The following is a 14,846-nucleotide window of genomic DNA, read 5'->3' as shown; positions in this document are numbered from 1 at the left end:
CTCTCATTGTTTCAGTTTCTTTTATTTCTAGCTTGCTTCTACTTGTGGTTGTGTTGTGAAATTTGTGGTCAAGTTACATTATCAGCATGCTAGTATGACTCCCCTCCCCTTTAAATCAATGTATTCCCTTATGTGATTCAAAGCATACCTGGACAATTGTCTTTTACCTATTGTGTACTTACCATTTATGTGAATCCCAAATACTTATCACCCCTTCTATGTATTTGTATTATTCTTGACTGGTTGTGATTATGCCAGAGTCAACTATCTCTGAGCATGTCCAAACCAGTCTTAAGACCCATTGCTGGGGTCATGTGTTTGCATTCAAATGTTTATGTATCCCCAAACCCCTTGACCCCTAGATGACTATTGAATTCAGAAAACTAGCTATGTGTGATCTCTTCCTAAGGTGTTTAAACTTGTTTACTACTCCAACCTCCTTTTAAGCAATCTCTGTTACTTTACTAAGTGCTTTCAAAACAGACTTTCCAATACATTCTTCAATAACTCTTTCGAACGTGTGTCCTGCACTTCCACTTCACTCTTAGTTAATAAGTTCTGCCCCCTCTAGTATGTGTAATTCCTTGGGATCCTCTTGAGAGACCTTTGAACTTTGGCATACTGAGGCTGGCCTTTTTACACTGCACTGGTTCAATGCTTCATTACTAAGTCCAGGTGTAAACATTGTCCGGGCTCCTTGAGACCCTTAGGGAACTTTGATGCATCTAGACTCTGATTTGTCCATGGAAATGAGGCTTGTAAGACCATTGTAGGCTTTGGGAAACTTGGGCCTAACTGCAGGCTCCCTATAGAATAGCTTCTTGATTTTCTATTTCATTTATGTAATTCATTCATCAGCTTGTAATAATTTGTAAACAAACACTTGGGGGTATTTAGTGAGAAGGGGGTAGATGTATATTTTATGGGGTAATATGGGTAGAAATCCTGCTCTTAGCATTTTACCTTTCAAATCTACCTACTTTACTCGATAGAAAACATGATCATTGGGTTTTACTCTTGTTGAATATGATTGCTTTTGCATAATAGAAATCATGCCTATAGGATTTCACTTCTAATTTCATTTGCATCAAATAGAAATCATGCCTATAAGGTTTCACTTCCAATGTCGTTTGCATCAGATAGAAACCATGTTTATAAGATTCTACATTTGTCATGTTAAAGACCATGTTTCTAGGTTTCAAACCATTATATATAAATCAATTCAAGTATAGATACCATGCCTATAAGACTTAATTCCGATTCAGATCTAATAAGTCTTTCCTCATGTTACTGCAAATTGAGTAAAACCTGTAATATGCCTAGATTCCATGTCTATAGGGATTTCCATTCGCAATTATGTCTGATAATATAATTAGCTTAATAAATCAATTTCATTTCGCCTAGTTTACTTCTTAAACTGGTCTTATTAAGTGTCAACATTTCCTGAAACCAGTTTTTTCAAAATTGCTTTAATCTCATTAGATATTCTGCCTATAGGTATTAAAAGGGTCTATTTCGAAAACCTGTTTGCTTCTACATTAACATAAACACAATGTACTGCATATAGAAAAGTCTTAGGGCATTCTCAAAAACTGCATTCTACGAAGCTGTTTCTATCGTTTAACATTTCCAATCCTCATAGCTTTCAAAAGAAGTCCTTAGGCAAATGCTAAGTTATAACTTCTGGGTATAAAGTTTGGTCTGTTTCTGCATATTCACTTAGAGATCCTACTTTAGGACTTTAATTAATAAAGACCTTAATTGTGCTTGAGACGTGTTGCTTATGTTCAAGGAGGAAACTGTGAGCCTCTTAATTGCTCCCATTATGTGAAAGTCCTAAATGTTTTGACTGTCGCCTTAGAATTTTTGCCTTTTAAAACCTTAGCGGTACGTCTAGAACCACCTATAAGTAGAGGTCCTAACACCCTCCGGGACTATTAAAAAGGGAGGGGTAGCAGCACGCAATAGGAATCACTGACCAAACACTCGCTTTGCATCACCAATAATGGGATGGGAAGGGTAGACATGGGATATGATGACTACGCGAATGTCACGTGTAGCCCCTCATTGAGGAGTGTTTACCGGATATTGTGTGGGGTGATCTTATAGGATAAACAACCTATGACCCCTCCTTACCCCAAATCTCTCCTTATTTAAACCTTTTTTATATAACTTGTTCAAACTATTATTTCACTACTTGAATTGTTCAATGTGCCTTACAAACAACCTATTTGATTCAACTATTTATATGGACTAATTTGTTAATATAAGTTTGGTCGGTACCCACAGTTGTGGACCAAGAGGGGTGCCTAACACCTTCCCCTCGAGGTTACTTCGAGCCCTTACTCAAATCTCTGGTAATTCAAACCAACCCAAGAGTTAATTACTCTAGGTACCACAACACACCTTATCTGTTAGGTGGTGAATCTTCAAATACCCAATTCTCAAAAGGAAATGAGTCATTACACCCCGTGAATGTCAAAACCCGAACTTTTCCCCACAGAGGAAAAAGGGGGCACGACAACACTGCATGCTCTATTTTTGTGATGTTCATCTAGATACCAAGTTCATAGGATTTCTGAACCTCTATTGAAAATTTGTGTTTTAGATATGCTGTTTGATTGCATATATGCATGCGAAGGTGAATGTGAGACTTCTAACTGCCTGTCATTATTTTCTTGTCCTATATGTTATTTGCTTGTTGCCTGCATTTTACCTTTTACAAACCTTAGGATGCCTAAAACTGTCTAGATTTTGAGGTCCCAAATTCCTCCAGGACCAGAAGGAAGGGACAGGTAGCGGCACGCTTAGAGGTCGTTAATCAAACCCGCTTATAACCACTACGGGGAGGGTAATGGGTAGTAAAAAACTATGATTACTGCGCACTAATGTCACGTGTAGTCCCTCATTGAGGAGTGATTACCGGGCATTGCATGAGTGTGATCCTATAGGTAAATCAACCTAGGATTTCCCTTTCCCAATCCTTGTGTGTTTAAATTTTATAAACTTCCTTTTCTTTATATATACATGTGCAAGTTGTTCAAACCTCTCCCTTGCTTCCATTACCTGAATCATACATGCATTTAGAATGTGAAAACAAGCCTTTACTTGCAAATATTTGCTTACTTGTTGATTGACAAATTCGTATATTTTATGTTCGGTCGGGATCCACTATTGTGGACCGCGAAGGGTGCCTAACACCTTCCCCTCAAGGTTATTTCGAGCCCTTACCCTAATCTCTGGTAATGCAAACCAGTTACACGAGTTAATCGCTCTAAGTGCCCTAACGCACCATAATCCGTTAGGTGGCGACTCTTCAAATACCCAATTCCCAAAAGGAAAAGAGTTGTTCCCCCATGAATGTAGAAACCCAAACTTTCCCGTCAAAAGGGAAAAAAGGGGGCGCGATAGCATGGCGACTCTATTGGAGATATTTTAGGCTCTTAACATAACGAACTTATTTTTTGAATTAGTCCAAGCATGCTCTATTCCACATATCCTTTCCCCTTATTTGAATTCAACTGTCTATTTTCCAGCATTTATGATTTCTTTATTTTCCTGAAACTAACTTGTCTCTTTGTCTACTTTTCTGTAACTATCTTTCAAGTATTTAAATACTGCATTTATTATCTTTCTTACGTGCAAATACTTGACAACATGCTATTTATTGCTGCATAAATCATCCTCAACATCATATTCCACTCGTGTGTAATTAATCCTATAGCAACGCTTGATGAATGTTTGTGCTCTTCCTATATATCACCCTTTAAATTCGGAAAGGCGTATTTGCGATAAAACTAGTCGATCAGCGGTGCGTTTGACGGATCTGTGCCTTTCCCCCTCAAGTTGTCCGCTTGAGGGTCCCAGCCTAGACATCAATGGCAGCTTTACTCTGATTAATTGTACATGAATTATGGTCAAACATATCTAGGTTAATATGTTTTCCGCATAATAACACTTTAAGACAAGCCTTGTCAAAAAGACCATCGGGTTTTTCATAATTCCAACAGACGTAACCATGAATATGTGCATTAATTTGGAGAAATAAGTACCAATATGCTAATCATTACTGTATAAATAGATGAACCTGGAGGGGGAAAGGGCCTAACTCCCTTTTGTTTTGCAGACGATGAGGCACGAAGTCCCCAGATTTGGTATGGTCGGTTGTATACTATTGGCCCAAGAACAGGTGAAGTTTTGAAGATTGACAAAAGAACTCAGACATGGAGCAGGTCCATCTTGTGAAGCATAGTTGTGATCAACCTATACATGTGAGATGCACGTGAAGGAGATAAGTCTAACTGATCAAGCAGCAATATCTCCTGATCTGATCGAAAAGGTTGCATATTGGATAAGGAGAGAAAGACTCATTACATGAAGAGAACACAATTTAGGATGAAGATAGTGTTAGAGTTTGAGATCATCATGAACTCTTCTACGATAGAAGAGTAGCAATTGAATCCCAGTCAAACTCCGATTACTAACCTATTAAATGACAGTGTTGTTCTCTTTTACAGGCAATGCACATAAGCAGAAGTTAAACTTAAATTGATAGCAAAAGAGCAAGGCGATTTTGCAAGCAATTTATATGTGATTTGAGTGTACAATCCTGAAGCTACTTGAACGATATAGAAGAATCAGTTCCATGTGTCTATCTTTTATTCTAGTTCAATTGTAGTAGGTGATTCTACATTGTACCTTTTAGCTTTCATAGAAGCAATTATATTAGGTATCTAGAGTGTTCAAGTTAGAGTTAACTTGAAGTTGTTGCAACAGTTGAGGTTGTGTGCCACAACGGGATTAGAGTTAATCCTTAGGTTTACAAAGAGTTTTTGTAAATGCTGTTTTGGCTTAGTGATTTTAGTAGAAGTTTGGAAAAATTCTACTGAGTAGTATGTCATGGTTTTTTCACCTTTTAAGCTAGGTGTATTCCACGTAAAAATCTCTGTGTTCTTTATTTTCAGTGTTTATTATTAAGAAAACAGTAGTAGTTGGAACACCTAGAAGAACCATGTTCTTCTATAGTTCAGTTAAGCGAAAATTGGGTACCACACAAATCACCCCCCTCTTGTGTGGAATTGACGCTTAAAACATCAATTGGTATCAGAGTGGGTTATCCTTGAAGAGGTTAACACCATAGGAAAAGATCAAGATGAGTGCACCACCTGGAAACTAGGAAGGGCAATCCATTGCTAGGCCTCCACTCTTTAATGGTCAGTACTATTCTTAGTAGAAGAACAGGATGAGAGATCATATCATAGGAGAACACTATGAACTCCGGTACATAGTCACTGATGGTCCCCTTGCAACTACAAAGAAGAATGCTGAAGGAGTGGACATCCCAAAGACAATAACTGACTGCCCTACTGAAGAATTGAAGAAATGGGAGAAGAATGCCAAGGCCAATAAATGGCTTGTGTGTGGACTGGGTCCACACGAGTACAGCAGGATTCAAAGCTATACCACTGCCAAGGAAATATGGGACACTTTACAAGTGGCTCATGAAGGAACTCCTCAAGTAAAGATATCAAGAGGAACACTACTATATTTTCAGTATGAGAATTCCACTATGAAGGAAGCAGAAACTATCCAGGATATGTACACAAGGTTCACAACACTAACAAATAAACTTAAATCTCTTGGGAGAATTATCCTTGAATAAGATAAGGTTGAGAAAATCTTGACAAGAGTCTTACTAGTGACTTGGGAAGCAAAATCACTGCTATTCAGGAATCAAAGACCATTGCTACCCTCAAACTGGATGAACTGATTGGGAATCTCAGTGCCTATGAACTAAGAATGCAAACCATGAAAATGGATGCACCCAAGAAGGAAAGAAGTCTGGCTCTCAGAATAGCTGAAGGCACAGATCTGGAGGATGATGAAATGGCCATGATCACAAGAGATTTCAAAAATTACCTAATAAGAGGAAAGGGTTCTTTAAGAGGTACAACCTTCAACAAACCAAGGGCTCCTAAGAAACAGACCAACGAGGGTTGCTACAAATGTGGTAAGACTGATCACATGATCAAGAACTGTCCTCAGTGGGAAATTGAATGGAAGAAGGAAAGGGTTGAACGAAGGAACATGTTAAACCCAAAAGGAACAAAGGATCAACAAAGTATATGGTTGCTTCTTGGGGAGAAACATCATATGAGGACTCAAAAGATGAAGCTGGAGATGAACAAACACTTATGGCCATCGGAGAATCAAATGATGAAAAAGAGGTAAGTGTCTTTCATCTCAAAGACAAGATTAAATTTCTGTCTAAAGAAAGGTTGTCTGAACTATTGCTAGATTTCATTGATGACTCTGAGATAATTAACAATGAGATGGAAGATATGTCTAGGGAGTGTGTGATCTTAAAAGCCAAGTGCAAAAATTTGGAATCTAGGGCTAATGAGAGTGACAGTGAAAATACTAAGTTGAAGAACCAGGTTATTAAACTTGACACCAGTGTCCTAGAACTTAGGTCTGAGAATTTAAAACTGAAATTAGGAACAGGTAAGAAGAAAGATGATCACACGCATCTCACCTTAGAAGAGAACTTAGGAAAAATGAAGGATGAGTTGTACATGAAGGATGAGCAGATAAGTGTCTTAAAAGAAGACCTAGGGAAGGTAAAGCGTGAACTAGACAGAACTTGCAAATGGAATAAGGCTTCTGATGAACTTTCCTAGCTACAAGAACATCACAGTAGCAACAAACGAGGACTTGGTTATGGGACTCAAGCACCTAAGTGGGACCCTAAAAGAAAGTATCTCACTCTTCCTGAAAACAAAATTTGCACACACTGTGGCAAGACTGGCCATTACAAAAATGAATGTAATGCAAAAGAAAAGGCCAATCAAAAGAATAAAGCCTTTTGTTTAAGAGTAAATAGGTTACCTGGGTGGGCTAAAAGGAATTTGATTTACCCCTTTGCCTATAGAAATGGACCCAAACTAATTTGGGTTCCTAAGACTAACCCTTGATTTCTTTTTGTAGGTCCAAGTGAAGGGAAGTAGCCAAATATGGTACATGGATAGTGGCTGCTCAAAACATATGATTGGAAGCAAGAACCAGTTCCTTTCACTTGAGGACTTAAAAGGAGGCAATGTTTCCTTTGGAAATGGGAAGAAAGGTGAGATTATTGGGGTTGGAAAGGTAGTTAAGACAGACTCACACTCCATTGAGAATGTCTACTTGATAGATGGCTTGAAGTATAGCCTAATTAGTGTGTCATAACTGTGTGATAGAGGTAACTTTGTAGCATTTAACTCTACTAAATGCTTTGTGATTAACCTTACCACTGACAAGATTGTTTTGCAGGAAAAAATAGTTAACAATATTTTACATTGTAGATTTGTCTACTCTTTCAGATAATAAAGTCATTTGCTTAAGTGTGTTGGATAATGATCCCCTCCTGTGGAACAAAAGACTTGGTCATGCAAGTCTGAATCAACTCAACAAATTAGTCTCCAATGACATGGTGATAGGGGTACCTAACATCAAGTTGAAGGAAGACAAAGTTTGTGAGGCCTGTGCAAGGGGGAAGCAGGTAAGATCATACTTTAAAAGCAAGAAAATGGTAAGCACAACTAGGATGTTGGAACTGGTTCATATGGATCTCTGTGGTCCAATGAAAACATTGAGCAGAGGTGGTAAGAAATATATGATGGTACTTGTTGATGATTATTCTAAGTTTACCTTGGTACTATTCTTAACATCTAAAGATGAAGCATTTGACATGTTTACTGCTTTTGTTAGAAAGACTCAAAAACAACTAGGTAATCAACTTGCATCCATTAGGTCTGATCATGGAACTGAATTTGAAAATGCTAAGTTTTCTGAATTTTGTGATGAGCATGGTATATATCATAACTTCTTTGCCCCTAGGACTCCTTAACAAAATGGAGTAGTTGAAAGAAAGAACATGATTCTTGAAGATATGGCTAGGACTATGCTTCTTTCTAGTAAACTGCCCCACAGCTTCTGGGCAGAGCCTGTAAACACTGCATGTTATATCATCAATAGATGCATGACTAGATATATTATAGAGAAGACTTCCTATGAGTTACTTAAAGGGACAAAACCAAATATACCTCATCTTAGGGAATTTGGATGCAAGTGCTTTGTGCACAATAATGGAAAGGACTCCCTAGGTAAGTTTGATCCCAAAAGTGATGACGGAGTATTCTTGGGATATTCTTCACATAGCTAAGCATATAAAGTGTTAAATAAAAAACTTTGTATGTAGAATAAAGTGTGAATGTAGTGTTTGATGAAACTAACATTCTTTCTGAGAGACACGAACATGAAGATAAAGCTGTTGGGCTGGTAAAAGATTTGGCTGAAGTCACATCACAAGCTAAAGTGGCACCAAAAGAAGGAACATGTGATGGAACATGTTCTTCCATCCAGGGCAACCTGATAGGGGGAACTGATCAAAGAGGAACTGAAACAAATCCCCTAAAGGAACCTATTCATGACCCTGTTCCTTAGCAACATAACATGGGAGAAACATCTAGCAAAAATTAGTTGGTTGCGAAACCTCACAAGTATCAAAGTTCTCATCCTATTGAGAACATAATTATCGATCCAACCTCTGGAGTCAAAACTAGATCACAATTAAAGGATCTATGTGCTTTTGATGCTTTCCTATCTCTTATTGAACCTAAAACTGTTGGTGAGGCTTTGCAGGATGCAGATTGGGTAAATGCAATGCAAGTGAACTCAATCACTTCGAGAGAACTCAAGTTTGGCATCTAGTTCCTAGACCCAAGGACATGTCAGTCATTGGCACAAAATGAGTCTTCAGAAATAAACTTGATAAAGATGGAACAGTTACAAGAAACAAGGCAAGACTGGTGGTCCTAGGTTACAACCAAGAGGAGTGTATAGATTATGATGAGACTTTTGCTCCAGTTGCAAGACTAGAGACAATAAGACTCCTCATAGCCTTTGCAACACACATGGAATTCATTCTTCATTAGATGAATGTCAAAAGTGCCTTCCTGAATGGCTACCTAAAAAGAAGAAGTGTTTGTGAAACAACCTCTAGGGTTTGAAAGCAAGGAATGTCCTGAGCATATGTACAAATTAGACAAGGCTCTCTATGGACTCAAGCAGGCTCCTAGAGCATACTATGGACTCAAGCAGGCTCCTAGAGCATACTATGAACGATTGTCCAAATTCCTGCTTAAACATGGCTACAAAAGAGGTAAAATTGACAATACTCTATTCTTGAGGGAAAAAGGTAAGGATCTTCTTTGGTACAAATATATGTTGATGACAAAATCTTTGGGTACACCACTGACAAACTAAGTAAGGACTTTGCCAAATTAATGGGGAGTGAGTTTGAAATGAGTATGATGGGTAAGTATAACCTTTTCTTAGGCTTACAGATCAAACAAAGCCCAAATGGAACCATGATCCATCAGCAGAAATATGCAAAGGAGCTGATAAAATTTTTTTAAATGGATGAATCAAAGGAAATTGACACCCTATTGCAACTGCCACTAAATTAGATATAGATGAACCTGGTCCATCTGTTGATCAGAAGTTGTATAAGGGTATGATTGGTTCACTTTTGTATCTTACTTCCAGCAGACCTGACATAGTTTTTAGTGTAGGGCTTTGTGCTAGCTTTCAGGCTAATCCAAAAGAGTCTCACTTGAATATTGTCAAGAGGATACTGAGATATTTGAAAGTCACTACTGATCTGTGTATTTGGTACCCTAAAGGTAGTAATTTCAATCTAGTAGAGTATGTTGATGCTGATTATGTAGGTTTCCTTGTGGATAGGAAAAACACCTCAGGTATGGCTCATTTTATTGGTTCATGTCTTGTATCATGGGCCACTAAAAGAAAAATTCAGTGGCCTTATCCACTGCTAGGTTGAATATGTTATTGCTGCCTCTTGTTGTGCTTAATTGCTATGGTTCAAACAGCAGCTGGTAGACTTTGACATTGAAGTGGGTTGCATTCCTATATTCTGTGATAACACTAGTGCTATAAGTATAACAAAGAACCCTGTTCATCATAAGAGGACTAAGCACATAGATGTTAGACACCACTTCTTAAGAGATAACTATGAGAAAGGATTGATCTCCATAGAATTTTGTGCTATTAATAAACAAATTGCTGACATCTTCACTAAAGCACTGAGTAGAGAAAACTTTGAGAGGAACAGGTTAGAATTAGGGATGATTAAGATCACCTAATAGGACCAGCTCAGAATGCACAATGAAAAAAAATGAAAAAAAATTTGCTAGGAACTCCGAACTTGTGTAAATATCTAGATTAATTCTTACTCAACTTCATACTTTAATTAGTATACTCCTGTGACATGTGTTAATATGACTTATTGATCTCTTACAAAATTTTCTCTATTATGGTAAATTGAGGCATGTTCATAATAATTATAAATGAAGAACCTGGTTCATCAGTATGGGTTCATCTGAAAGCTAAGGTATGTTTTATATACTCTGCACAATTAGAAATATAAATATTTAAATCACGACCAGAAGTCCTACAATAGTTCAATTCCTAGAAAATTATATCCGTTAACTTTTAACCAGTTCTGTCTACCTAGAACTCTAAAACGAAAAAATTGCCTAAAATCTAGCGAAGATAAACCGATCATTCAAACCTAAAATTTCAGGTTGATTAGACCTCTAATTGACCACTACTAAAGCTGTCGTTACCCATTAAATGTGTATTTCTCTTTAAATACACATCATTCATTCTGCCAACTCCATAATTCTAAACCGTTAAAAAATTCTCTTCACTTTCACTTGCCTTCTTCTTCTCCAAAATTCTAACTCACTAATTCTCTCAAAAAAACCAGTGATCATGACCAACTCACAAGAAAATCCTGGAACTCCTCCACAACCCACTCCATTTGATTCATCTCCCTCTCCTCCACCCAGCACAACTCCCAAACCCAGGATGAGAAGGGTTAAAATGCTTGCTCGAAAAACAATAGCATCTGGAGCTCTCAAGAAGAAATTAAATGAGAAATTAAAGGCAAGCCAGGCCCCAGACTCTGACTCCAACTCTGATTCTCAGTCATACAAATCCGCTAGTGAGGGGGAATGACCTGGGTCTTCTGACTCTGAAAAGACTCAAGAATCCCCTTCTAAGGTAAGTTCCTCTGTGTCTGAAAATCTAGAAACTAGGTTTGTTCTGGTTGGGCCTATTAAGTATATAGAATTACCTGAGTTACGAAGGAGTATAGGTAAAAAGAATTCTGAAAAACAAAAAGAGAGAGAGGGCACATATGGTGAAGAGAAGGGAATGGGAAAATAATGGTTGATCATTCACCCGCTGTTAGGCTGTCTGTGCCTGCTATCTGTGGGGTTGAACAAGAACATGTAGAAGAAAGTGGCAAGAAGTCAGGGGGAAATGGTTCTGGTAAAGCTGCTGAAGGGTTGGTTAAATTAAGTTCACAAAGAGATGAACCTGGTTCATTAGTTGAAGAAACCCTAGCAGACCTTTTGAAAAAGGTTGGGGCGAGCTATGATCCAAAGGAAGGACGACCTACCACACCAAAAGCCCCCATTGCTCCCAAATCTTCTAAGAAAAGAAAGGCTTCCTCCCCAACACCTACTGACACTTCCTTGCCAAAGGGAAGAGCCACAAGAATCAGGGTGAAACAGAGTGAGGCTGATCTACAAAGGGCTTTAGTTGAAAGTAAGAAGAAGAGAATGGATAAAGGAAAAGGGAAGGTTGCAGAGTCCTCAGAGGCTGCTGAATTCGAGGAGATGGAACAGGTCCATCAACAAAAGGTTACACCAGTGGAGGTTCAGTCCCCTAAGCCCAAAAAAACCAAGACTTCTTCCAAGAAGTCTTCCTTTGTGTCTGAGGCTGATGAAACTTTACTAGCCAAGAGGACAAGGTCTATAATAAAAAACAAACAAGCAAAAATTTCTGAAGATGAGGAATGGAGTGGAGATAAGTAGAAGATGATTCTGCTGGTGAACAAGACAAGAATGTCATGTTAGGAAAAAGAAAGATTTTAAAGGGTAGACTGCTGAAAGACCTGGTGGAACCAGGAATGATAAGACTGGTGGATGCCTTAGCTGCTCAGGGATGGAAGGACATGATCCTTCAAATGGATGGTAGGCTAACTAGGAATGAGATAATTGAGTTTATGGCAAATGCAAAGATTAAGGATGGCAAGGTTAACAACCTGGTGAAAGGAGTTCAAGTGTCCTTTGATGCAAACAAACTGGGAGAGATCCTGGACATACCCTATGAAGGGTTTAAGGACTATACAAGGCAAAGGTGGCCTTGCCTACACTACCTCCCTACTGCTTTTGCAACTACCAGGAGGTTTTGTGATGCTAAAGATGTGAATGAAGTCAGGGTTATGTAGAAAAGTGAAATGAGGCGTAATCACAAGGTCTTGTTTGAATTTGTCAATAAATGTTTATTGCCCAGACAGGAGCGAAGGCATATTGCCAATTACATGGATCTAGTCCTTATGGAATGCCTGGAAAGTGGAAGGCAAATTAATTGACATGCCTTCATTATCAAGCTACTGGACAGGGTCATCAATGGCTCCAGGGCTCATGCTACCCCCTATGGCTTTATTCTGACTACGGTGCTGGATAGGTTCAATGTTCCTCTAAAGAAATGGGAAATGGCCTCGAGCAAGGACCACTTTGGCATTAATACTCTGATTGCTTATGACTATTTAGTCAATGCCATCCCAAATGAAACTGTTTCATCCAAGAAGACTCCTATCAACAGCAAAGTCAGGGCTCTGGTTCAGGAATGTGAAGCAAAGGATGCTGAGATAGCTAGGTTCAAGGCTTGTGTGGCAGATATGGAATCTGAGAGGGATGTTCTCAGAATTGAGCTTACCAAAGAAAAGTAGAAGAATGATGGAATTCTTCATAATATGCTGAATCTTCTCTAAGTCCAAAACCAACCCTCTAGCTCCTCCAAGCCTTAGGAATCCTAGCTTTTGTCTTCTGAACCTGTCCAGTACCTTCAGTGACCCAGATTAGGGATTTTTCTATCTTTTTTTGCTCATGTTTTAAATGTTTTCTTTCTTATTATGGATTGTGGTGGAAACATATCTCTATCAATGATAACTACTGTTTTGCTCTTGTTCAATGATAATCTTCCTTGATAGTTTACATATGTTTGCTTGATTACTGATGATTAAACCATGAGTGCACTTTCAGTTGCCCTAGTGGCCATGAATACTTATTAAAAGCTGGGACTCACACTTTGTATGCACCTTTTTGATGATTCCAAAGAGGGAAGAGAAATTGTGCTTTACACATTCTGAATAAGTGATATTTATAACCTAATTAACATGGTCCTTGATGATAGGTGAATTTTCTAAACTTTGTATTGATGGTTAAGCTGAGTTCTTACAGGTTCCAAATAAGTAAAAAGCACAGCGTTTGTCATCATCAAAAAGGGGGAATTTGTTGGCCCAAGAACAGGTGAAGTTTTGAAGATTGACAAAAGAACTCAGACATGGACCAGATCCATCTTGTGAAGCACATTCATGATCAATCTGTACATGTGAGATGCACGTGAAGGAGATAAGTCTAATTGATCAAGTAGCAATATCTCCTGATTTGATCAAAAAGGTTGCATATTAGATAAGGAGAGAAAGACTCCTTACATGAAGAGAACACAATTTAGGATGAAGATAGTGTTAGAGTTTGAGATCGTCATGAACTCTTCTACGATAGAATAGTAGCAATTGAATCCCAGTCAAAATCTGATTACTAACCAATTAAATGACAGTGTTGTTCTCTTTTACAGGCAATGCACATAAGCAGAAGTTAAACTTAAATTGACAACAAATGAGCAAGTCGATTTTGCAAGCAATTTATGTGTGATTTGAGTGTGCAACCCTGAAGCTACTTGAATGAAATAGAACAACTAGTTTCATATGTCTATCTTTTATGCTAGTTCAATTGTAGTAGGTGATTCTATATTGTACATTTCAGCTTTTATAGAAGCAATTGTATTAGGTACCTAGAGTGTTCAAGTTAGAGTTAACTTGAAGTTGTCACAACAGTTGAGGCTGTGTGCCACAACGGGATTAGAGTTAATCCTTAGGTTTACAAAGAATTTTGTAAATGTTGTTTTGGCTCAATGATTTTAGTGGAAGTTTGGGAAAATCCTACTAAGTAGAAGGTCATGGTTTTTTCACCTTTTGAGCCAGGTGTTTTCCATGTAAAAATCTCTGTGTTCTTTTTTTCCAGTATTTATTATTACACAAACAGTAGTTGTTGGAACACCTAGAAGAACCAGGTTCTTCTATAGTTCAGTTAAGCAAAAACTAGGTACCACACAAATCACCCCCCTCTTGTGTGGTATTAACGCTTTAAACATCACATACCCTCATTTTTGCTAGATTGGTGGAGGGATCTTCCTTTATGTGACCAATATGTGAAACGAGTCTAAGGAAACTTGCCTTCTCTGTTGAATCTTCAGCCTAACAAAATGTTGATTGAGGCTCCAACTATGTTTTGGGACAAGGAAAGTGTTGTGTTCCATTTTGGGAATATAGAAATGACTCCCCTTCTAGAAGAAATAGGAGGATTTGTTGAGTTTCCTTGGGATAGCCCTAATATGTTAGCATGTGAAAATCACACTGTTAGGATATTTTTGAAAATGATGGGGCTGAAGAAAATTGACAGCTTAAAACGCCTGAAGGATCCTACATACCCTTTGACTTCCTTTATGAATGATACGGTCATAGTCGCTTGGGCATGCTGGTATTCCCAATCCAAGGGGATAGAATCCATACTAGGCTGGCCATGGTGACCAAAACTTTGATGTAGGGATTGAGGGGGAGACATACACTATCATCCCTATGATCATTGCAG

This window comes from Nicotiana tabacum, chromosome 3 (assembly GCF_000715075.1).
Source record: "Nicotiana tabacum cultivar K326 chromosome 3, ASM71507v2, whole genome shotgun sequence".
Taxonomy (NCBI): domain Eukaryota; kingdom Viridiplantae; phylum Streptophyta; class Magnoliopsida; order Solanales; family Solanaceae; genus Nicotiana; species Nicotiana tabacum.
This window is presented reverse-complemented; position numbering follows the sequence as displayed.